Source organism: Cololabis saira, chromosome 20 (genome assembly GCF_033807715.1).
Source record: "Cololabis saira isolate AMF1-May2022 chromosome 20, fColSai1.1, whole genome shotgun sequence".
NCBI lineage: Eukaryota > Metazoa > Chordata > Actinopteri > Beloniformes > Belonidae > Cololabis > Cololabis saira.
In genome coordinates, this window is record NC_084606.1 from 40,470,910 (window position 1) to 40,497,390 (window position 26,481).

A 26,481-nucleotide genomic window follows, 5' to 3' on the forward strand; every position below is an offset into this window, starting at 1 on the left:
TCAGTGGATCCCCGAACAGCGTACCTGATCTTTTCCAGTTTGAGATGAGCCATGACTTCCCTTATCCAGTGATTAGATGATGGTGGAGCAGAATCCTTCCATTTAAACAAAATCAGTCTCCTAACCAGAAGGGAACAAAAGGCCATCATGTTGGTTTCCCGCTGCATAAGTAGAGGAGAGTCCACAGGAGCCACGCCAAACAGAGCAATATATGGTGACGGCAGGATTGTTTTCCGACATATTGTAGAAAAAGTCTCAAAAATGTTCTGCCAAAATGAAAAAAGTTTAGGACAAGTCCAAAACATGTGCAGAAGAGTAGCAGGGGCCCGGCTGCATCTATCACATGTGGGATCTATGTCAGCATTGATCCTTGAAAGCTTGACCTTAGACCAGTGTAAACGGTGAACAATTTTGAACTGGATTACAGCATATCTTAGACATATGGAGGATGAAAAAATATTCTTAATTATTTTCTGCCAGGTTCCTTCTGGGATTGCCTCATCAAAGTCAGTCTCCCACTTACCTCTAAGGAGGTTTAAAGCTGTCTGATTGTGGGTGTTGAGGTGATCATAAATCAGACTGATAGCCCGCTTAGTGGTTGATTTCCAAGTAAAAACTGTATCTAACAGAGAATCGGGAGGGGACATTGGGAAGCAACCTGAGTTTGAGGTTACAAAGTTCCGGAGCTGCAGATACCTATAGAAATGCGATCTGGGGATATTGTACTTCTGCACCAACTGCTCAAAAGAGGAAAAAGTGCCATTTGTGTAGAGATCAGACAGTGAGATCAAACCTCTTCTACACCAAACATCAAAAGAATCCAGCAGCAGCGAACGCACCACGAGATGTGGTAGTATCGCGAGAACGAGGTAGCAGAATCCAACATGGCGAGGTAATACTTTCGTTTTCAATAAATGCTTTAAAAACGATTATATTCTCAGTTTAAAATAACGAAAGGGTAGTTTATAGTTAGATTATTTAATTCCGAACCCAACCTGGAGCAAAGCGAATCTTTAGACGCATCTATAGACGAGTATTTTGAGAGATTTGTCATGGTGAAGAAGTCTGGGGGCGCGTCCTCCGGCGCGTCCTCCACGCCGAAGCGTTGCCGTCCTGAGGATTCCCCTGGAGCAATTTCTCCTCCAGGAAATACCACCGAGGACATTCTGAGGTCCATTGACACCCGCTTGGCCTCCCATGACTCCCGTTTATCCCTGGTGGAAGTCCTGCACAAGGAATTCCAGTCATTAAGAGAAGCTGTGGAATACGGTAACCAGCAGGTGGAAAAATTGATGGCTGAAAACACCAATCTGAAGAAGTCGATGAAATCCATGTCAGAGGGTTTTAGCCGACTCCAAAATGAAAATAAATCTTTAAAGGAGGCCGTTTTAGACCTTCAAGCTCGTTCCATGAGGGACAACTTGGTGTTCTCGGGGATCCCGGAAAAACCTGATGAAGATCCTGAACAATCCGTCCAGGATTTCATCCGGAACCACCTGAAGCTTCCAGAAGACCTGGCGAACTCCATCACGTTTCACCGCGTCCATCGCCTAGGAGGAAGAAGACCCGAAGCCCAGAGACCCAGGCCCATTGTTGCTAAATTCGAACACTATAAAGACAAAGAGCTTGTGAGAAGAAGGGGGCCACAGCTACGCGGATTGCCGTTCTCCGTGAACGACCAGTTCCCCCGGGAGATCCTGGACCGTCGCCGAGTCCTCTTCCCGGTCCGGAGGAGGTTCATGACGGAGGGATCTCGTGCTGTCATCACCGTGGACAAGCTGTACGTGAACGGACAACTGTACCGCGACTCCAACATCACGCCCTGGCTCTTCTAAAAAAGGATGAGTACAAAATTTACTTTCTTTTCCTCTCTTTCTTTCTTACTAACTGGTGATTAGGCTAGATATAGTTACATAAACACTTGGTGATTAGATTAGATATAGTTTCATAAAATATTCTCGGCATATATTAATGTATTAATAATTCTTGCTCTGCTAGTCTCGGTAAGTTATAGGCTCACACTGGTGATTGCCTTTCTCTCTCTTTTTTTTACTTTCTCTATTTCTTTTTCTATCATGTTTAGAATTATCTCCCTCCCCCCCACCTCACTCCCTTTCCCCTTTTTTTTTCTTTTTTCCCTCTATGTCCCACTCTGCTGCACTTTCTTTCTCGGTTTGGTAAATTGGTACAAACACACATTTCACACATCTAGAATAACATGGCACACACACATACAACAGCTTTTCATGCAACATTACCACTTACATATAATGTTACTTTCAATGATTGGATTATGGATAAATTAAAGTTTGTCACCTGGAACGTAAACAGAGCCGGGAACACGGCAAAGAGATTAAAACTTCTTAACCATATACAAACTCTGCAGGCAGACATTGTCCTACTGCAAGAAACTCATTTAGTTAAAGCTTCGGTAGATGCATTGGCCACGGCACAATTTCCGCATGTTTTCTGCGCCTGTTACAACTCCAGACAAAGAGGGGTAGCAATTCTCATTAATAAAAGAGTAAATTTCACCGTAAAGGACACTCACATTGACTCAGAGGGTAGATATTTAATTTTAGTCTTGCAAATTCAAAGCTTGAATTTATGTATTTCTAATGTATATGGTCCAAATGTTGATGACTCCTCGTTTTTTCACTCTTTTTTCACCTCACTTTCTGCCCACCTAGACAACACAGTCATCATCGGAGGAGACTTCAACATGGTTCTGGACCCTGGAGTGGACAGGCTCAGTAATGCAGGCGGACACAGGAGTTGGCAGTCAGCAAGTATTGTTAAGCAATACATGAATGATCTGGGTCTTTGCGATACATGGCGCTCTCTACACCCAACCCTTAGGAACTACACTTTTTTCTCAGCCGTTCATCACTCATATTCTAGGTTAGATTATTTTTTAGTCAGTAGCTCTCTGATGAGAGATATCTCAGAATCACAAATTCACCCAATCATTATTAGCGATCACGCACCTGTTTCTTTCACTCTGGGGAAGAGGGGGAGCGTATCATCCTCCAAAGTTTGGAGATTTAATACATCATTGCTCAAAGACCCCGACTTTATTAATTTTTTTAAGAAAGAATGGGATATATTTTTACAAAATAACGACCAGCCGGAAATATCAGCGAGCGTTCTATGGGAAGCAGGAAAAGCAGTAATGCGAGGCAAAATAATTTCCTTTTCTTCAAATAAGAAAAAAAAAGACAACTTAAAAACAAAAGAATTAGAGTGTGAAATAAAGACGCTAGAGGAGGCCTTCCAGACCTCTGCAGACGAACGTATCCTTAACAGAATAAGGAAAACTAAAATAGAATTAAATAAAATAATTGACGCAAAAACGCAGTTTCTAGTACAAAGGCTTCGCCTGGAAAACTTTGCACATGCTAACAGATCGGGAAAATACTTAGCCAATCAATTAAAAATAAACAAAGAAAAAACAACCATAACATCCATTAAGGACCAGTCAGGGGGAGTTACACATGACCCCTGTTTAATAAATTCAGTCTTTAGAGACTTTTACTATAAATTATACTCGTCACAAATTGAACCATCTGATCAATCCATTAATGAGTTTCTTGGAGACATTAATCTGCCGAAGTTACATCAGGAACAGGTTATGAATTTAGACTCACCGCTCTCAATAGGAGAACTCCATGAAGCTCTTCAACATATGCCCAATAATAAAGCTCCGGGCCCAGATGGTTTCCCAGCTGAATTTTACAAGGAATTCTGGAGTATATTAGCACCAACATTTTATAAAATGATTCTAAATGCTAGGGAAAATAAAAGCTTACCCTTAAATATGAACTCTGCTAATATTAGTCTTTTATTAAAACCGGACAAGGATCCCTTGCTCCCATCGAGCTACCGCCCAATTTCATTGATAAATGTAGACCTTAAAATAATTAGCAAGGCCATTACTGAACGTCTGAAAAGAGTCACCCCTTCTATTATACATCCGGATCAAACAGGCTTCATTAAAGGTAGACATTCGTCTACTAATATTCGCAGATTATTAAATATTATAGACTATTCGAGTATCAATAAACAGGAGACTACTATTATATCCTTAGACGCGGAAAAAGCATTTGATAAGGTAAATTGGAAGTTTCTATTGGCAACTTTGCATAAATTTGGATTTGGCGAATCTTTCATTGACTGGATAAAAATATTATACAGCTCTCCCAAGGCACGTGTAAGGACAAATGATCAAATCTCTACAAGTTTTACCTTGCAAAGAGGCACTAGACAGGGTTGCCCTCTCTCTCCCTCATTATTTGCAATATTTATTGAACCTTTAGCAGCAGCTATTAGACAAAATCAAAATATTAAAGGTATACAATGTAAAATATTAGAGCACAAAATTAGTCTTTATGCGGATGACGTACTCCTCTTCCTCCAGAACTCACGAACTTCACTATCACAGACAATTGCACTTATAGAGGGATTTTCATCTCTGTCTGATTATTCTATTAATTGGTCTAAATCCACTGTTCTGTGTGTTAACTGCAATTTTAGGAATATAACCAATACTCAATTACAATCAGGGAACATTAGATATTTAGGCATAAACATCTCCCCTAGGCTGTCAGAGTTAATAAAATTAAATCATGTTCAGCTTATAAAGAAAATAGAAGATGATCTTTCCAGATGGAGCTCTCTCCCCATTTCGCTCATGGGTAGAATAGCCACCATTAAAATGATGGTTTTACCAAAAGTAAATTATTTTTTCTCAATGATACCATGCAAACCCCCTCTTTCCTGGTTTAAATCGTTGGACTCATATGTATCAAAATTTCTGTGGAAAAATAAAACTCCACGTATTAGTTTAAAGACATTGCAAAAATCCAAAGAATATGGAGGTTTAGAATTACCTAATTTTCAGTATTACTTCATAGCCAGTAAGTTACAGTATATTGTAAAATGGTCAAAAGATCATCCTTTAGATAGTCAATGGCTGGACTCAGAGCAAGTGTTTTGTAATGAACTAGAAATCTCAGAGTTACCATTTATTAGTCAAAGTATCAAACGTCATCAATGTTTCAAAAGCATTAATATTAGCACAACTTTATCAGCTTGGTGGGAATTTCTTAAAATAGCTAAAATTTCACTTTTTCCATGTGACCGTACACCCATATGGAACAACCCAGACATCGTGAAAAATGATAAAAAGATGGTTAACTTCGTTCAATGGAGAGATCAAGGAATACGGTACTTACAGCACGTAATTGTAGGAGGACAGTTTGTACCTTTCAATACACTTATTGTTCAATACGGAGTTAGCAGGAATAAATTTTTAGAGTATCAACAACTTAAGGCAATAATAAATAAAACATACAAAATTAGCCAATTAGATTTACAACTTCCCGCTAAGATAATAGATTTATTGAATCTAAGCACTTTAAAGTTGTTATCAAAACTCTACAGGTTAGTGTCTAAACTGGACGATTCAGTCTCTCTCCCGATCTCTAAGTGGGAGGCGGATCTCTCTCTTAATACCGACCAGTTTTCTTGGTCACAAATATGCTTAAATACGTTTACTATGACTAAAAACCCAAACCTACAACTTATACAGTACAAAGTTCTTCATAGAATACATTATACTGGACAAAGGATGTTCCAGATGGGCTTTGTCACCTCTAATATCTGTTCACAGTGCACAGAGAACACCCCAGATAATTATATGCATGCTTTATGGTTCTGTACACCGGTACAGAGGTTCTGGAAAGAGATTTGTGAGGATTTATCCACATGGATCAACCACAGAATCCCAGTATGCCCCACGGTATGTATATTAGCTCACCTGGGAGACACTCAAATAGATCCTAATTGGACACACCGGGTTCTCACTGCCTTATGTATCGCAAAGAAAACCATTTTAGTAAATTGGAAACAAAAATCCAGTTTATGTATCAACCATTTTAGGAATCTTTTATCAGATCATATTAGTAGTGAGATAATGTCTGCTTCCACTGAACAACATTCGGCTGAATTGCACTCTCTGTGGTCCCCGTTTATTGGCTTCGTTACCTAGTGGGGGCGGGGGGGTGGTGATCTCGTAGCCCTTGGGGTTGGGGGTCGGCTTGGGGGGTCTGGGGCGCGGGCCTCTGGTGGCCCCTGGGGGGTGGTGGGGGGGGCCGCGGGGCCCTGTCCCTAGCCGGTGGGGGCCTTGGGGGCCTGTGGGGGGGGTTACCTCATGGCGGTGGGGGGGGGTGGCTGGGGAGGGCTCGGGCGGGGGGCTGTGGCTGGGGCGTCTCCGGGCCTCCCGGGGGGGGCGGGGCCGTGGACGTGGGGGTCCCACCCGGAGGGCCCGGCCCTGCCTGGGTGGGGGGTGGCTGTCTGCGCTGGGGGGGCATTGCTGCCTTGGTCCTCCGTCGCTGGGCGGGGGCCAAGTGCCCCTGCGGATGTGGGGACTCCGGGACCCTTGGGGTGTCCGCCGGGGTGGCCTCGGGGGGGGGGTGGGGCCGGGTCCGGGGAGCGGGCTTCCCCTGACCGGGGGGTGCACGGGCGGGCGCGACGGCGGGGTGGCACCATTCCCAGGTATCTATGTCTTATGTTGTCAGTATGAATGGGAGGATGTTGGACCGTTTCCTCCTCCGTCTGGGGGCTCCGGCGGCGCCGGGGGCGCCCTTGGAGGTACGGTGGGGCCCTTGCCCGGCTCGGGGGGCCGGCCCCCGTCTACTGGACGGCCGGTGGGGGGACGCGGGTGTCTTATCAGGGCCGGCTTTGCTGGTCCTGCTTCCTGGCTTCGGCCTCCGCTCCCCCTCTTGCCCCCCCTACACGATTCATACGCACATAGGCGAAAGGCGGGGGGTCCGGGTCGTGGGGGGCACTGTCCCGCGGGGCCTGGCACTCCCCGCCTCACGGTTTTAACAGCAAAATAGACACTGCACATTCAACACTTAATAAATACATTTGACAAGGACACGTAGTTCGGGAGGGGGGGGGGGTCTGTGTCAATCGATACTTGGCCCTCCCTCCTCCCTGTTTTTATGGCATTAATCACATGCACTCAACACAAGGGGCGGGAGGGGGTCCCACATCACCCGCGTTCCCTCACCGGCCTGGGCCTGGGACGGGTGGGTCGGGTTACCCGGGCCTGGCGGGGCCCGCCGTGCAGCCTGGGGTGCCTTCTGGCGGTGCTGGATCCCCCGGGGGAGGGGGAAACGGTGCGTGATTGTATGTCTGTGTCGGTGAGAATGCGGTATGGAAGGGTCCTGCCATGGAGGATTTGAGCCTCCATTGGCAGGACATCAAAAACTTAATAATTTATCAATATTATATTATACAAAGATGGTTATTATTATTATTATTATTAGTATTATTATTAGTATTATTATTATTATTATGTATAGTATATTATATTATTATTAGTATAGGTATCGGATAGGTGAATGGATGAATGAATGGGATGCCTGGGTCTGGGGCCCTCCGTTGTCGGGCCTGCGCGGGTGTCGCCTTGTTGGGGGGTTCCCTCTCTCCGGGCCCGTCTCCGGTCCCCCCCGCTGCCTCTACGGCGGGGCGCCCCTCTGGTCTTGGAGGGCCACTTTCGTGGGGGACGGGTGCGCCTGCCCGCGTCGGCGGCCGGGGCGGCTCTGTCTCTCCGGGCGGGCTGGCCCCCTGCCGGGTGGGGGTCGCTGGCCTGAAGGGTGAGGGCCTCCTGGCCGCGTGTCCGGCCCGGACCGGGTGGCCGGGGATTGCCTGGGTCGCGGTCCGCCGCCGCGGGATCCCTGGCTGCTTCTTTCCGCGCCGTGGGGGCCCCGCCCGCGGGCCCCCTCGGCCGCCGCCGGGTGGGGGGGGGGGCCTCGCAGGCGGTGGGTTGCCTCCCTCCTACTTCTCCCCTCTGTGGAGTTGCCGGTGGCCTGGGTTCCGGGCTCTTCCTTGTCGGCCTCTGGTCTCACGGGTGGCGGGGTTGCTCCCCCCCCTCCCCCACTATAGATACACTTCAGGTGGAGCTTTGTTTGGTTTATTACACACACACACACACACACACACACACACACACACACACACACACACACACACACACACACACACACACACACACATATAGTAATTTAGTCACACGCACACACACACACACACACACACACATGCATGATCATATACATACACACACACACACATAGACATACACACTGGCTTGTTCACCTGCATGCTGGCTCTCTAGTTTTTGGGTTTAGGTAGCGGTAGCGATAGCTTAGCTCAGACTGCGATCAGATCTCAAGATTTAGGTCGATTGCTGTTCGTGTTTTGGATGGCTCCGTGCCGGTTTCGTGCTTTGTTTGTGGTTTTTTTGTTGCAGATTTCCAGTGCTTGACGTGTGTCTCCGTGTGTTCCTGCTTCCTGGATTGGCAGTGGATGTCGTGACCACCCCCCCCCACCCCCTCCCCCCCCCCAAAAAAAAAAAAAAAAAAAAAAAAAAAAAAACACTGGGTTTGTATGTGTATATTTATGTATGTGTACGCATATGTGTGCGTATATATATGTATATATTACATATAGTAATAATGCACATATATACACTTTTGGTTTCTACCGTCATGGTATCAATCAATAATATGTGTGCAGACAAGGTAAAAAAAAAAAAAACATCAAAAGAATCATCAATCACTGATGGGGTAAACATATGATTTTTTGCGATCGGTGCAGCTTGCGGCATGTCTTTAAGGGAGAAGGACCTTCTAAATTGATTCCAAATCTTAATTGAGTGTATAATAACTGGGTTAGAGGTGAAGTGAGAGAGAGGCTGCGCGAATGGCAATTTGGCACACAACAAGGCTGACAGAGAGGTAGTTCTAACTGAGGCTCCCTCCAGGACCGTCCAAGCAGGGGCCGTGATGTCACTGTTCACCCAGTACAACATGGCTCTAATGTTAGCAGCCCAGTAATAACACATAAAGTTTGGGAGAGCCATGCCCCCCATTGTACGAGCTCTCTGCAACACACTTCTCTTAATTCGAGGTGGTTTTTTATGCCAGACAAAAGTCGAAATATAATTGTTCAGTTTGGAGAAGAAAGATTTTGTTAAAAAAAAAAAAAAGGAAGGCACTGGAAGACATATAAAAATTTGGGCAAGACAGTCATCTTCACGGTATTAATTCTACCACCTAAGGAGAGAGGCAAGGGATCCCAACGCTCAATATCACTACTAAGGTTAGACAGAAGAGGCTGATAATTTGCAGTGTATAAATCTTTATGATTGTGGGTGATCCAAATTCCAAGATATTTGAATTTATTGAGGCTAATTCGGAATGGGAATGAATCCAAAGCTATCTGACTAGCACCAATTGGCATTAATTCGCTCTTCTGAAAATTTACTTTGTAACCAGATATTTGGCCGAATTCTTTAAGTAGAACCATTAATTTGGGGAGGCTGGAAAGTGGTTGCGAAATGTACAGTAACATATCGTCCGCATAAAGCGAAACTTTGTGTTCCAGTCCAGCACGCTGAATACCCTTGATATCAGTATTCTGTCTCAGAGCAAGAGCAAGCGGTTCCATTGCAACTGCAAACAGGAGGGGCGACAGAGGGCAGCCTTGTCTTGTGCCTCGTTGGAGCTCAAAGTAGGAGGACAGGTTATTGTTAGTGCGTACAGCAGCCATGGGGGATGTATACAACATTTTTATCCATGCTATAAACTTAGGCCCAAACCCAAATTTTCTCAGCGTAGTGAAAAGATAACCCGACCTGACCCGGTCAAAAGCTTTTTCAGCGTCAAGTGAAAGCACTATCTCTGGAGTTCCGGGTGGAGAGGGGCCATAAAGGACATTTAGAAGACGCCTAACATTAAAAAAAGAATAGCGGTCCTTAATAAAACCAGTTTGGTCAGGTGATATAATGGAGGGAAGAACCACTTCCAAGTGGCGCGCCAGCACCTTAGCAAGAATTTTAGCATCTGTATTAATAAGGGAAATTGGACGGAATGAGCTGCATTCTAGAGGGTTTTTGTCCTTTTTCAGTAACAATGAGATAACAGCCTGACGCATCGTTGGAGGAAGGGACTCCGATGCTAATGATTCTCTGAAAACTGACAGTAATAAGGGCGAAAGCTGGGTGGAGAATTTCTTATAGAAGTCTGTCGGAAAACCATCTGGGCCCGGAGATTTGCCAGTTTGCATAGAGCTAATTGCAGACGCTATCTCCGCGGCCGAGAGGTCCCCCTCCAGGCCATCAGCCATCTCCTGATCTATAGATGGAATACGTAAAGGGTTAAAAAAGTCATCAAGTTCAGAGGGGCTTGCAGAGGAATCTGGCGTATATAACAACTGATAAAAATTTTGAAAGCAAGAATTTATTTTCAGACTGTCTGTGGTTTTAGCACCATACTGATCATTAATTTCAGGGATGGTCTGGTAGGCTGTTCTTTGGCGCAGCTGGTGAGCGAGTATCCGTCCTGCCTTTTCTCCATGTTCATAGCAGCCCTGTCGGGATTTAGAGATGAGGTATTCTGCCTGTTGTGTTGATAAGAGATCAAACTCAGCTTGGAGTAATAAGCGCCTCTTCATAATGTCAGGTGATGAAGATTGACTAAATAACCTATCCAGATCTTGGACATGGAAGAAATATTGCGTGAGCTACGGTGTAAGGTAGGGGAAAGTGTACAGTTCATGTCACCCCCGAGAATGAGATGATGCGTTGTCATGTTTGGCAGTCTGGAGAACAAATTAGAAAAAAACATGGGATTGTCCCAGTTTGGCGCGTAAATGTTTACTAAAATAACAGGAAACGCATAAAGCAGTCCCACTACAACAATATATCGCCCAGCAGAGTCAGCCTCTACACTCGTCATTGTGAAAGGAGTGTTTGAGTCAATTAGTATTGCAGCCCCCCTGGCCTTAGACTGAAAATTGGAATGGTATATCTGCCCTGCCCAGGCTCCCTTCAGTCGAAAATGATCAGATGTGCGCAAGTGAGTCTCCTGGAGAAATGCAATATTTATCTTGAGCTGTTTTAGATGTGTAAATATCCTTTTACGCTTTACCGGATGATTTAGCGATTTAACATTCCAACTTACAAAGTTGACCACACAGCCATCGAGCCCGCTGGGAGTGGAAATGCTACTCATGTTGGTTGACTAGAGGTTGAAATTAGGAGCTGATATTTTAAAGACCACAACTTAAAAGCAAGTAAAAAAAAACAATAGATATCTGGCAATCCCACAAATGAAAAAGTCTGGTTAAACCCCCCCTCCCCACCCATAACACCTAGAACGAGGTGAGCAAAATACCCTACCAAAACAAATCCACACATCAAAGTGTTTGTGTTGGGGAACTTTAGAGAGCTAAGCACTCAAAAGCTCCCACTGGACCTTCCTTAAACCAGGATAATACAAATAGCACGTATGAAATCAAACATATCAAAAACCCTGCTATATACCAAAATAAACCGAAATAACCACACATTGTCTTATCAGAAACAAATTTGTAAAATGCTGGGTGTTTCATCAATACAATGAAAACACCAGTGGAACCCACCACTATTTTTCCTAAGATCACTGACGCATACAGCCTGTGTCTCCAAATATTGAACAGTAACAGTAGCAGACACTGAAGATTAAAGAACATACCTCCACTTAGTTTAGGAAATAATATTAATAGTCAATAATTTGGTGTCCGCTGAGGCAGGCTGCCGAGGAGCAAGAAGAAAAAAAAAAGGCAAAAAAAAAAATAAATCCAGAAGCGTTCAGTGTAATCCTGTTTCACAGCAACGTCAGACTCATCGGGCAATTTTCTCCTTGACGTAAGACAAGGCTTCCGCTGCGTCAGTGAAATCCTTCTGCACTCCGCCGTGCGTAATCCGGAGACGCACCGGGAAAAGGATGCCAAACCGGACTCCTTGGCAGCCGTGCAGCAGTTTCCTCACCTCCGTAAACGCACCACGGGCCTTGGCGACGCTTGTAGTGTAGTCGGGAAATATATTGATCCTCTGCCCGTTGAATGTGAGCGGCTTTCGGTCGCGCGCCATGGCGCGCGCCCGGCTCAATACCTCGGCGCAGTCCCGGTCATAGTGGAGCTTGGCGATGGTGGCGCGCGTCCTCCCGTCCTGCCTTGTAGCCAGACTTCTGTGCGAGCGGTCCACAAGCACGTCTTTATCCAGCTGTAACGTCTCTTTAAGCAGCGATGAGACCGCAGCGGCGGAGCAAGACCCATCAGTCTCTGGAACTCCAATTATCCTTATATTACACCGCCGCTGCCTCCCCTCCATGTCTTCGCATTTGGCTTTAAGCGCAGTCACCTCGGCGCCCAGGGCAGTTACCGTAGACTTTAAAACAGCCACCTCGTCAGACCATGTATTCAGCCCGTCTTCAACCTCCCGGATAGAAGTCTTCATCCGGTCAATGTCGGAATGCAGCGCCGCCGTGTTGCTCGCCAGCTCAGTCTTAACAGCCTGCAGCTCACTTTTAATAAAGTTGAAGTCATCGGCGAGCGCACTTTTTAATTCCCTCTTGAGTTCTGACTTAATCACGGTTTGTATCTCCGACTTTATCGCCTCAGAAATGTCAGCTCTTAGCGCCTGGAGAATATCTGCTTTCACGGCATCCATCTTCTCTTTCTCAAGCCGCGGGGGGGTTCTTGCCGTCGGGGTAGCTTTGGCGCTGGTTGCGGAGGCAGTGTCGGGCCCGGCGGTGGAAGATCCTTTGTATGCAAATTTCCGGAGATTCGACGCCATCAATCCATCAAAACTCGACCGTTCAGGTTACAGCAATGTTATAAGTCCGACTTATCAAAAGTTCTGTGCATGAAGCGCTTTTAAATATAAATAAAGCAGAGGTCCAGCTGGAGCTCAGGCTAAGCACGTCTTATTCCATTGCCGCTCTCGAGCGCCCCCTGTGAGCTTGTATGTTTGTGTAAACAGTTCCTTTATTACTTCTTGCCTGTGCAGGATGTGTGTGAGTGAAGTCGGCTGGCTGGTAACAGGTTCGTAGCTGGATCTCAGATGAGATGGCGTCAGCTTCTCTGCAGGGATGGTAGGTCTGTTGCAGCCGGGTAGTTGTTCACTGCAGCCATCACAGGAAGTTTTCACTGTAGCGGCCCGCTTGGATTGATCACACAGATGCAGAGAGCTTCGACTGGTGCAACTTTATTTTCTCTCCTCCTTTCGCCTGGCACCGTGAAAACTATATGTACATGGACAAAATAATATAAATCTCACAATACATATTATTTCCACGAATAATGAAGAGGCATTTTAACTTTACATAAAGAATATTCAGTAAACTCGAGGGCTGAAAAAGCTAGAGAAAGTTTCCTGAAAGGCCTGATTTAGTTACCGCATGGGTTCGGCAGAATAGTTACAGAAAAGTATCTACTTGGCACGTTAGACCCCTAGTGGAAAAGAACCAAACCGAGGCGAGTCGGGCTGAGTAGGTACTAGTGGAAAAGTGCCAATATAGACCAAGTCAGCAATAAATTGGTGGATTTCACTCTCTGCTTGAAAGGGGGATCAATTTCCGGTGCAATATTGGATGGTAGGGTCAGAATTAGTCATAAACATGAAAGCAATGATCTGTGGTTCTTTGTATCCCTGGTTCAGGCTGCTAGGGAGATATTGGGAGATGAGGGGGGGAACTTTCTCTGCACACTTTAGCAATCTTTGAACTTACTCACATAACATAAATGGAATGCCACAAAAAGTCAACCTCTGGGCAATGTTGTATTCTCAGAAATGCTCTCGTACATGTCAATATAAATCATCAGCAGTTACATATATTCACCAGTGGCTCGTATCGCTAGGTTATGGGATACCGTGGGGGCTCTGAGGACTGTTTGACACAAGCGGAGCCGGATTTCTTCCAGTAAAGCTCCGGACCGTCTCAGATTTCTCACTCAGCGTCTACTACATTACGCTGCTGGCAGGGGGTGACTCAAGGATTTTGTTGCCTTGTGACATCACAAACCCCTTGGGAGCCTTGTGGAGAGCTAGGGATCCTCGGCAGCCAAGCATCAGTTACTCATTCCAGTTAGCCTCTGGCTGACAAATGCAACAATTCAAGTTTGCAATAAGGATATTTTTCACCTAAATGCTTATTTATTTTGTTAGTTTGTGATGATTATGGCAATGATGCTTTGAGGTTTTCATAGCATTTACTGTATATTCTAATGGACTCCATGAGTAAACTATGGACACTAACGCCTGATAGCGGGGATGCACACCCAGAAAATGCAAACTGCATAGCTAATTTAGATTCGTAAGCACAACTGCACAGATAGAATGCTGGGGGAAGAAGCAGGAACAAACAGGGTCACGGATATAAAAGGCTCTACAAACACTGAATGGGACATTTTTCAGCTTTTAAACAGTTTACACTATTTTTTAGCCTTGTTAGCATTTAGCAAGACTGCTTTTTGCTCAAGTATACTGTAATTCAATAAGACATGGACACATCCTTGATAAAATGAATGGAGCAAGAAAAAGTCCTCCAAACCTCCTAACCCGAGCCCCCGAGTGAAGTAAATCTGGAATGATGTTTAGGGAGGTGATGACTGACTGTAAACAGGTGTGAAGCAGACTGACTGAACTGCAATGCAGAGGGGAATGAAAACATTATGATACACTTACAGATCAAACCACAAACCAAACGCACAGTGATTCCTAGCCTTCTTCTAATAAGTTTTTTCCTGTGCTCCAGATCAGTCGGAGCCAACCAGCAACCGTTACACTCCTCGACTCTCAGGACATGGTGTAGGCTCTTCCTGGATGCCTTCCCTGACTTCAGATGTTGCTCCAGCAAAATATTGATCCAAAAATCTCAGAGACCAGACCACCATCCATCTTCAGGTTTTGCTTTCGGGTTCCACCATAGTTTCTTGCTAAAAAATTTGCAGACTATGGACTGTGCACAACCAGCCCTTTCTTCCTCTTCAGTACTGATCCTATTATTCATATTCACAAGGAAAAACAACAATCAAATCCTTACAACCCTTCCTCCAATATGAGAATATAATTTGTTTGCACTGAAATGGAGCTGATTTGGGTGTGATTGAAAAACAATCCTGAAACTTTATGTGTTCATGCTGTGGAACCTCTGGTATCCTTCAAAAGACCTCAATGGTCCGCAGACTCCAGGCTGGCCCCTGCTGGCCCGGGCTGCCACCCCCAGGGGGCTTCAAACATGCACGGTGCTGTTCTCAACAACGGCTGGCATGCTGCTGCTGGGTTGCTCTCACCCAAGTGTTTATCTGCCTTCATGTACAGAGTCGCCACACAGCTCTTCACACGTTCCCAACAGTTTTCACATTTTATCAGTGTATTTTTAAAAATGGTCTCTGCAGAAATATTCTATGTGGTGAGACTGTGTTTGTGCAGTTATTTACGAGACTGTCACACAACTAAATGTCTTTGTTGATTCCTCTTTCTAAAGACTTTTGACCCTTAGTCCACTTTTTTTGCAGACAGGAAGGGGGTAAAGAGAGAGAATGGGGAGAACTGGGGAATGAGGACATGCAGCAAAGGTGCGCAGGCCGGGATTCAAACCTGCGTCCACTTTTGTATAAATATATTTACGTCAGGATTTTTTTTTTCTCCAAAAAACATTTTGCTCTGAAGATACAACCAGAGGAAGAATGCATTGTGCCAAACATGAAGATTGCATAAACAATGTGACAGCAGTTCACCAGGGACCTAAATCTACAGTATATGAGAGGCACAGTAGAGATGACAGTAAGAGGTCGAATTAGATGGAGTTTAGAAAAAAAAAGAGGATTGAGGAAAAAAAAAAAGAAAACGAGTGGCATTTTTCCCAAAAAACAGCAGCTTTTCAGTTTTCTTTTTTTTTTTTCAACATTATCCTTTTTTATTTTTTCAAAGAGAACAAAACAGACACAAAACACCAAACAAAACAGTTGCCAGTTCACAAAGAAAGAAAAGACAAAAAAGGAGATAACAAGAATGACCATATAAATATATATACACATACATATATACACATTTAGCTGTATAAAAGATATAAAAGGCTGTCAGTCCAGACCATACCCAAAAAGACCAGGGATTGGCCAAGAGGCCGGGAGAGCTGTGCGTCCGTATAAGCAGGAGAGGCGGGGGAAAAATAAAGTTCAAGTTGGTCCGAGCACGATAATCACATACCAGGCACAGTGTTCATAGCAAGTGAAATCAAGTCCGAGGCAAAGGTTTATCCTTCCTGAAGTGTTCAATGAAGGGTCCCCAGACCTTGAGAAATGTAGGCTGGGAATCAGACAGAGTGTAACGAATTTCTTCGAGATAGATACATGTGACCATGTCATTTAACCACCTATTGAAACATGGAGGAGAGGATGACTTCCACTCCCGCAAGATGACTCGTTTTGCCACAACCAAACCAAACAGGAGGGCTGTTTGCAGTGCTTTGGGAAGTGTTAGAATAAATTCAGAACAGCCAAGTATCACAGAAAGACCGTCAGGGAGCACTTGCCTATTATATACGTCACTAAAGTACTTAAAAATATTATCCCAAAAAGTCCTGAGCTTAGGACATGCCCAGAAAAGGTGGCCAAGCGTCCCGCTAGCAGACTTACATCTATCACAGGTGGGAGATACTGTGGGGAATATTCTATGCAATTTGGTTTTAGAGAAGTGAAGGCGATGAATGACTTTAAACTGGATGAGCTGAAGTCTGGCGTTGATAGAGCATTTCTGCACCCTGTCCAGTGCATCTGACCAAAGCTCATCTGAGATGTCTTCACCAATATCCCCAATCCAAGCTTCCTTAAAGTGGGAGGAGGGGGCTTCAGAGCGAAAAAGATCTAGGAACTGGGAGATCAAATGTTTAGCGGTGGGAAGTCTTGTCATAAGTGCATAAAAATTGTGTTGATAGGGCATGGATTGAAGTTGATGGAATGCCTGTCTGACAAAATCTCTGATCTGAAAGTATCGGAATAGATGGCTAGAGGGAAGATCAAATTTGGCTTGTAGTTGTGCAAATGATGCAAAATGGTTATCAACCTAAAGATCCTTCACAGAGGACAAGCCCCTGTCCGACCAGCATGTAAACACTTTATCCAGCAAACCTGGTTTAAAATGAGGGTTCTGACATATTGGGGCATAAATGGAGAGATCCTTGAGGCCCAGCACACCCCTGATTTGTTTCAGTATTCTGTATGAATTGCGCAAGATAAAATCATTTTTGAAAAGTTTAACGGACAAATTTAACTCTGAAAATAAAATGGCTGCCAGGGAGGCCCCCGTAAGCGATAGAGCAGCACGGGATTCGATTTCAGGCCAGGAGGGGCAAAGGGAGCCCACCTGCCGAGACACGGCCGGAGTGTAGTTCCAGTAAACCCAGGCTCTAGCATTACAGGCCCAGTAGTAGTGCCGGAAAACAGGTAGACCGAGGCCACCAACAGTCTTGGGTTTCTGCAAGTGCAATTTGGAGATGCGAGGGGGTTTGTCGGCCCAGATAAAGGGAAAAATAATGGAGTCTAACTGTTTAAAAAAAGCGGCTGTAAGAAATATAGGGACATTTTGGAATATGTGGAGAAATTTGGGGAGTACTACCATCTTGATTACATTAACACGTCCAATTAGGGAAATGGGGAGGAGTTTCCATCTGTCTAACATTATCTTAAGCTTGTCAATCATACCGGAATAATTCAGTTTGAATAGAAGCTTGGGGTTCCTGGGAATATTAATCCCTAAATATTTAAAGTGGTCAGTAGTAATCTTAAAAGGTAAATGGTCAAGGAAACCGGAATCAAGGTCATCGGCCAGGGGCATAAAAACACTTTTGTCCCAGTTAATGGTGAACCCGGAGAGCTGGCCGAAGCTTTCAATGAGGTCCAGCAGAGGGGGAAGAGCAGTACTTACATCCGATAGAGTCAGGACCAAATCGTCCGCGTATAAGCCAACCGTGCTTTCAGTAGTGCCACAGCTGATTCCAGAGATTAAAGGGCTGGCTCTGATGGAAATAGCCAAGGGCTCGAGGGCCAGAGCAAAGAGCATAGGGGAGAGGCAGCATCCCTGTCTGGTGCCGCGATGCAGCAGAAAGGGGACAGCGCAATCAGGATTAGTCAGTACTGAGGATTTAGGGCAAGCATAGAGCATTTTTAAGAGTGACATAAATTTATTGCCAAAGCCAAATTTAGTTAAAGTAGCAAACATGTATTTCCACTCGATCTGGTCAAACGCCTGTTGCGCATCCAGGGAAATGGCAGCAGAGTTAGGTGTCTTGTTTGAGTACACAATGTTTAGCAGACGCCGGGTGTTAGAGAAGGCAAATCTGTCCGGGATAAACCCCGTCTGATCGGGATGGATCAATGAGCCAATGTATTTATTAAGTCGATTTGCAAGAACTTTTGCTATTATCTTTTGATCACTATTTAGTAAGCTTAAGGGACGATAAGATGAAACGTTAGTGTCATCTCTATCCTTTTTCAGAAGGAGACATATATGAGCGTCGTAAAGAGTAGCCGGATGAGTGCCAATTTTAATAGAATGAATTAACATACGGAGTAGAAGAGGAGCGACAGTATCTACATGGGCTTTATAGAATTCCATCGCAAAACCGTCAGGGCCGCAGGCCTTACAGTTGGGAAATGAGCGAATGGAGATTTTAATTTCCTCTAGCGTGATGTCAGAGTCCAGATTACGCATAGCTACTTCGCTAAGAGATGGGATGTTTAAAGGATGGAGGAACCCCTCAATATCTGCGTCAGTAGCTGTAGATTTAGCGGTGTATAGCAGACTGTAGAAATTAAGAAATCTATCGTTTATCTGTTTGGGATCGGTTATAAGCTGCCCCGTGGCGGAGGAAATTTTATGTATTGCTCTGTCAGATTGAACACCCTTCAGCTGCCTGGCAAGTAATCTATCGGGTTTGTCGCCCAGCTCAAAATGTTTATGTTTGAGCTTGCGAATGTAGTTTCCCACCTGCTCCCCAAGAATGCGATTGTACTCATGTTTTATTGACAATATCTCCTTAAGAGTGTCCTCAGAATTATCTACACGATAAGCGTCCTCTAATACGGACAGCTCAGCCTCAATGTTAGATAGCCGGCTCGTCCTGGCTCTCTTAGCCGATGCCTGAAACGAAATGATGTGGCCCCTCATTACGGCTTTAAAAGACTCCCAGAGTATAGAGTCTGAGACGGCACCGTTATCATTAATAAGTAGGAAGTCTGTTATCTTTGATGATATATACTGACCAAAGGACTTATCTGAATTTAGTGAAGGGTTGAATTTCCAGTTATAGCGTGGCGGACGTAAGTTAACATTAATATTTATTGTAAGGGGGGCGTGATCAGATATTAGGATACTGTGGTACGTCGAGCTAGATGTGTTAGAAATTAATCTGGAGTCTATTAGAAAATAGTCAATCCTGGTAAAGCTACCGTGCACAGGGGAAAAGAAGGAGTACTGTCTATCACGAGGGTGCTGGAGCCTCCAGATGTCAGCCAGGTTTAAGGAGTTCACAAGGTTATTCAGGGTTGGAACCGACTTTAGTGATGGGGGCGTTTTGAGTGAGGACCTGTCCAGCTGAGGATCAAGATAAGTGTTAAAATCCCCACCGACAATAATGTTGTGACTATTATACTTAGCTATCAGGTTAAAAACTTTACAGAAAAAGTCAGGGCAGTCAAAATTAGGGGCATAAATGTTAAGGAGAGCAAGTGGAATTGAATTAATAGATCCAGTGACAAGTAAGAATCTCCCACCTGGGTCTGTGATCAAGGAGTCAAACACAAATGGAACAGTTTTGCGGATGAGGATGGCCACCCCCCTGGCTTTCGAAGAAAAAGTGGACTGGTATACCTGGGAAACCCACACAGATCTTAAACACCTCTGTTCAGTTGGCTGGATATGGGTCTCCTGCAAAAAAATAATATCAGATGACAGAGTTTTTAAATGAGAAAATACCTTCCCCCTTTTAATGGCCTTCCCAAGACCTCTACAGTTCCAAGAGGTGAAAGTAATATGACTCATCCCTGATCCTGGAAATATATCATCCCGGAATCATACGAGGTAGACAAAAGGAGTAAGGTCTGACAAATAACTAACAGTGAACTGGCAAACATACACACAAAGACAAATAACCCCCCCCAAAAGAAAAAAAGCCGCAAAAAAGGAACATAGCGGCAAACCCTTTTAGCTGGCATGGAGGCTGCTGGGTAACAGAGCCGGCAAACAAAAGACTAAAAACCAGTCTATACTAGCAGCCCCGGCTGCACCTCCGATATTAAAAGTTGTAAAAAAATTACAAAAATAAACTGCACCAAAATGTGCTTAGTACTAGTACACAAGCCATGTGTGGAACGTGGAGTGGCATATCCAGCAAAGCAGTAAAAATGGGGGTGGACAATGAGGTAATCAGCAGTAAAAAGTAAATCAATAAAATAGTGAATCACCTCAGGCAGTGTTATCTATGATAGAAATAAATGTGCAATTATAAAATAAGAATAACCTGATACATATATATTAACTGAACCAAGGTAGATCCACCTGCTTGCCTGCTCCACTTCCACTCAAAAAAATAAAAAATAAATAAATAAAATAAATAAAAAAATAAAAATAAAATGCTGTATAGTTAAATATTTACTTATCAAATGTACTTAAAACGTATGTAACTGTACACAATATTGTAAACATACACAATATATTTGGCATATTTGCATGGCATGAAGATTGATGTTATGATCTGGTCATTATCAACAGTCAGCTTTTATCTGTCAGTGTGTTGGCAAACCGCTCGGCTTCAGCAGGAGAGGTGAAGGTGTTCACTGTATTATTGTGAACCACTTGTAGCTTAGCTAGAAACCGTAGAGAGCACTTGGCCCCGGCGTCGATCAGCCGCTTCCTCACGGTGTTGAAAGACTGCCGCTGGGCCGAGACCTCGGCGGTGTAGTCGGGAAATAAGAAGACCCTCTCACCGTGGTAGCGTAGTGGCGCCTCATGTCTGCTGAGCCGAAAGATGTTAACAAGATCACAATCATTATGAACCTTGGCGATGAGGACCCGGGGCCGCTCGTTAGCAAGCGGTTTGGGCCTCAGGCTTCGGTGGGCTCGATCAATCTTGACGGGCTTAGAGAAGTTATCTCGACCAAGCAGCTCGGGAATCAAACGTGAAACAAACTCGCTGGGACGAGGACCCTCTTCCCCCTCCTTAACGCCCACGATGCGAATGTTGAGCCTGCGGGAGCGTCCTTACAGGTCATCCACTTTAGCTTTGAGCCGGCCATTAGCATCCTGCAGCTCCTTGCACGTAGCTTCCAGCGTGGTGATGCGGGAGTCGGCGGAGGACAGGGCCTCGTCCACGTCATTCAGACGCTGCTCGGCCTCACGGTGTTCCTTCTGAAGAGCAGAGAGACACGACTCGATAGAGTCGAGGCGCCCCTCCATAGACTTCTTTAAGTCATCCACCGATGCAGAAACCTTAGCAACCTCGAGGCCCTGTTTATTGATGGCGGCTAAAATAGCCTCATTGCTAGCGGCACTAGAGCTCGCCGAGGAAGGCGTCTTTAAAGCGTCGTCTTTCCGTGGCATGGTTTAAAAATATAACCAGCGACCCACCGTGCAGATTGCGCAGCAAATAAACAAATTTATTTATTTATTTATTTATTTATTTATTTATTGGTTTATTTGACAGGGACAATGCACATCAATAAAAACATTGCTGTAAATGTGCCAGAGTTAGCCAAGAGGCTATTTTTCATCTGTAGTCCCTGGACAGATGTAAGAATACAAAAAAGTACAGAAAAGATACAGAAAGTACAGAAAAGTACAAAAGTACAGAAATAAAGAAAGGTGCAAATTAAGTTTTAGTGCTGACAGAGCTGAGTACTAATCAACCATTTCTTTAAATGAGCTCTAAACAAACTGTATGTGTCCAGTTCTCTGATAATTGCAGGGATGGAGTTCCATTCGTGTGCAGTTTTAACAGAGAATGCAGACTGACTGAAAGCACTTTTTCTGAGTGGAATAATACAATCCCCTCTTGCTGCACCTCTTGTGAACCGATCAGCAGTTGTTCTAATATTGACAAAGTGTCTGAGTGGAGGAGAAGTCAGGCCGTATATAATCTTGTGCATAAGACAAACATCTACATATTTAATCATATTTTCCCAACTCAACAAGTTATATTTTTTTAGTATTGGGCAATGATGAAAATATACTGATTTCTTATCAAGGATTTTGAGTGTTCGTTTATACAAAGACTGTAATGGTTTTAGAGTAGTGGTGCTAGCCTGCAACCAGGTTGTTAAGCAGTAAGTGATATGGGAAATGACCATAGAATGCATAAACATCTTAGCTGCCTCTGTTGACATGTAATCTCGAATGAACCTGAAATTTGAAAGATTGAACTTGACCCGGTTACAGACCTTTTTCACCTGAGCCTTGAAAGAAAGTTTGGAATCAATCAGCACTCCAAGGTACTTATATTCAGATACGACCTGTAACTTCTCCCCTGAAACAAAGACATCAGGCTCTACAGTAGAACTGTTTGTCTTGGTGAAAAACATACATACTGTTTTAGACACATTTAGTTGCAAACAGCATTGCTTTAACCATGCCGTTACATTAACCATGGAGTTTGTAAGTTCATCGGCAACTTGTGTCATGCTTCTTCCATGTACATAAATTACAGTGTCATCCGCATACATTTGGATATTGGTGTCAGGGCATACATTTGGAAGATCATTGATATATAATGTAAATAGCAATGGGCCCAGGATAGATCCTTGTGGGACACCTGTAGACAGATGGAGGGCAGCTGATTGATGATTCTGTACTCGGACATACTGAGATCGATTCAACAGATGTGATTCAATCCATTCTAGTGCATTGGAAGAAAAATTGAAGCTAGACAACTTAGACATGAGAATTCTATGATTAACAGTGTCGAATGCCTTCTTGAGGTCAAGAAACACAGCTCCGACAACACCACCTTTATCCAATAAAGATTTGATGTTTTCTGTGAAAAAACAGTTGGCTGTCTCGGTTGAATAATTGGCTCTGAAGCCAAACTGCAAATTAACATGAACCCGTGCAGTATTTTAGTTGTATAATGGAGGTAGCAGTACGGAGCTCCAAAAAACGCATCTACTCCATCCACGCGCACGAGCGCCCCCAAACCTGCGTCCACTTTTGATATGGTTCGTTGTTGGGACCCTATACGGCCAGCATGAACCCAAGATATTTTACATTTTTGTCATGGAATTCATTTAATTCGACAATGTGGGGCGGCAGGTGGTAGAGCAGGTTGTCCAATGATCGGAAGGTCGGCGGTTCGAATCCCGCTCCGTCCCAGTTACTGTCGTAGTGTCCTTGGGCAAGACACCTTACCCACCTTGCCCCGTGTGAATGTGTATGAATGTGTATGAATGTTGGTGGTGGTTGGAGGGGCCGTTAGGCACGATATGGCAGCCACGCTTCCGTCAGTCTGCCCCAGGGCAGCTGTGGCTACAAATGTAGCTACCACCAGTGAGGATGTGTATGAATGAATAATGGTCTAAGTGTAGCAGTTTGAGATTCATTGAATGTAAAGTGCATTACAAGTTAAATTTATTATGTGTTTTTGTATTTCAAGCCTGAAGCACACTTAAGAAATAAAAATCGGACAATAAAGCTTCAAAAAAATATTCTGGTGTTAAAGCCAGCCCAGATCCGTTATTAGATGTTATGAGTATACGCTTTCAAACAGTATCTAAATAAGTTGCCATTTTAAGCCTCTGACAAGACAAGAGCTTATAGGTTGTAGGGTTGTAGGGTTCCTTAATTTTCCTTAACCCTAGTCTTGATTATTTGTACTGGAATGTCCATCCACTATCTGGAATCTTGTCCTTTGAAGTCGATCACCAGTGTCCAGTAAACTACTTCCAAGAGATGCAAGAGCAGCCATACCTTTGTAATGTGGTCAGTTCGTTAACTCCTTACTAGCACTATATTCCCCCTTATCAACTTTTTTTGAAACGTGTTATAGATCTGAAAAATATGGGTGACGAAAAGAAGCTGATGGGAGTAAAAAATAGAGTTCACACTGTTTTCAAAGGCATAAAAATGAAAGTAACATTAAGAACTGTTGTCTTCATATTCTTTTAAATTTTACTTTTCATATAAAGTTTTTTTTGTTTATGGGTTCAATTTTCACTCATATTATATAATGTTTCATATTGAGAGAAAAATGGGATGTTTGAAAAGGCTGTGAAAGGGTTCACTCTTTTTACCTAAAAAAGTCAGAACTGGGAATAACATTTTAAACACTGAACTAGCAGTTTAAAGATCCAAAGTGTACCTGTCTTTCATCCATCAGGTTCAAGCAGTGCCCATCCCATTGCGTTTTATGCCGATAATAACGCCGAGCTGATGGCAAGGCAAGTTTATTTATATAGCACAATTCAACACAAGGTAATTCAAAATGCTTTACGTCAACATTAAAAGCGGCAAGACACAATGAAACAGTAAATAACAAATAAAATGAAATAAAATTATAAGAAAAGAAGGTAAAATAATAAAAAGTACAAATTGCTGAAAACTAAGGGCAGTAGAGTACCGCAGGTACACATCTCATTCGCGGTTTTCAGAAAGTATTTAATTTAAGAGTACGCTTAAATAACAAATAAATGAAATAAAATGATAAGAAAAGAGGTAAAATAATAAAAAGCACAAGTTGTTAAAAATAAGGGCAGTAGAGTACAGCAGGTAAGTATTTAATTTAGGAGTACACTTCAGTAAACAGTAATGTTTTTGTCCTGATTTAAAGGAGCTGACAGTTGCAGCAGACCTCAGGTCTACAGGAAGTTTGTTCCACCGGTGAGGAGCAGAATAACTGAACGCTGCCTCACCTTGTTTGGTTCTGGTTCTGGAACCACAACAAACCAGATCCAGATGAACCTCAGGGGTCTGGGAGCTTCATAGGAACTAACAGATCAAGCATGTATTTTGGTCCAAGATCATTCAGTGCTTTGTAGACCAGCAGGAAGATTTTAAACTCTATCCTTTGACTCACTGGAAGCCAGTGTAGCGATTTCATGACCGGTGTAATATGGTCCAGTTTCCTGGTGTAATATGGTCCAGTTTCCTGGTGTAATATGGTCCAGTTTCCTGGTGTAATGTGGTCCAGTTTCCTGGTGTAATATGGTCCAGTTTCCTGGTGTAATGTGGTCCAGTTTCCTGGTGTAATGTGGTCCAGTTTCCTGGTGTAATGTGGTCCAGTTTCCTGGTGTAATATGGTCCAGTTTCCTGGTGTAATGTTGTCCAGTTTCCTGGTGTAATGTGGTCCAGTTTCCTGGTGTAATATGGTCCAGTTTCCTGGTGTAATATGTTCCAGTTTCCTGGTGTAATATGGTCCAGTTTCCTGGTGTTTGTAAGGACTCTGAGTTCTGGATCAGCTGCAGTTGCCTGATAGATTTCTTGTTCAGGCCTGTAAAGATGCCATTGCAATAATCCAACCTACTGAAAATGTATGCATGAATAAGTTTTTCCATGTCTTGTTTAGACAGAATCCCCTTAATTCTAGCAATGTTTTTAGGTGGTTAAAGGCAGATTTAATGATAAACTGCATTCAACACAGTTGATCATAACATTCTTCTCAGCAGATTGCAAAAGTGGGTGGGACTTACCAGCGCTGTGCTTCAATGGTTTAAATCTTACTTGCAAGAGAGGGCCTTTTTTGTGTCAATTGGAAACCATGAGTCTGAGAGAACCAAGATCACATGTGGGGTTCCTCAAGGGTCCATTCTCGGACCGCTTCTATTCAACATCTATATGTTACCCCTAGCTCAGATTATGGAACATCACAACATTTCCGACCATACTTATGCCGATGACACACCACTCTATATTTAAGTGTCACCACACGACTACAGTCCCCTAGTCTCATTGAGTAACTGTATTCATCAAATCAATGAGTGGATGTGCCAGAATTTTCTCCAGCTAAATGCGGAAAAGACAGAGGTGATCATTTTTGGCCCTAAAAATGAAAGGGAAAAGATCAGCGCTCACCTTGGCTCTATGTCATTGACAGCCACAAATTAAGCGAGAAATTTGGGTGTAATTATTGACTCAGACCTGAACTGCCATCTAAAGTTTATCACTAAATCTGCCTATTACCACCTGAAAAATATTGCTAGAATTAAGGGGATTCTGTCTAAAAAAGACATGGAAAAACTTATTTATGCATTCATTTTCAGTAGGTTGGATTATTGCAATGGCATCTTTACAGGCCTTAACAAGAAATCAATCAGGCAGCTGCAGCTGATCCAGAACGTTGCCGCCAGAGTCCTTACAAACACCAGGAAACTGGACCATATTACACCAGTCATGAAATCGCTACACTGGCTTCCAGTGAGTCAAAGGATACAGTTTAAAATCTTCCTGCTGGTCTACAAAGACCTGAATGGTCTTGGACCAAAATACATGGTTGATCTGTTAGTTCCTATGAAGCTCCCAGACCCCTGAGGTTCATCTGGATCTGTTAGTTCCTATGAAGCTCCCAGACCCCTGAGGTTCATCTGGATCTGTTAGTTTCCTATGAA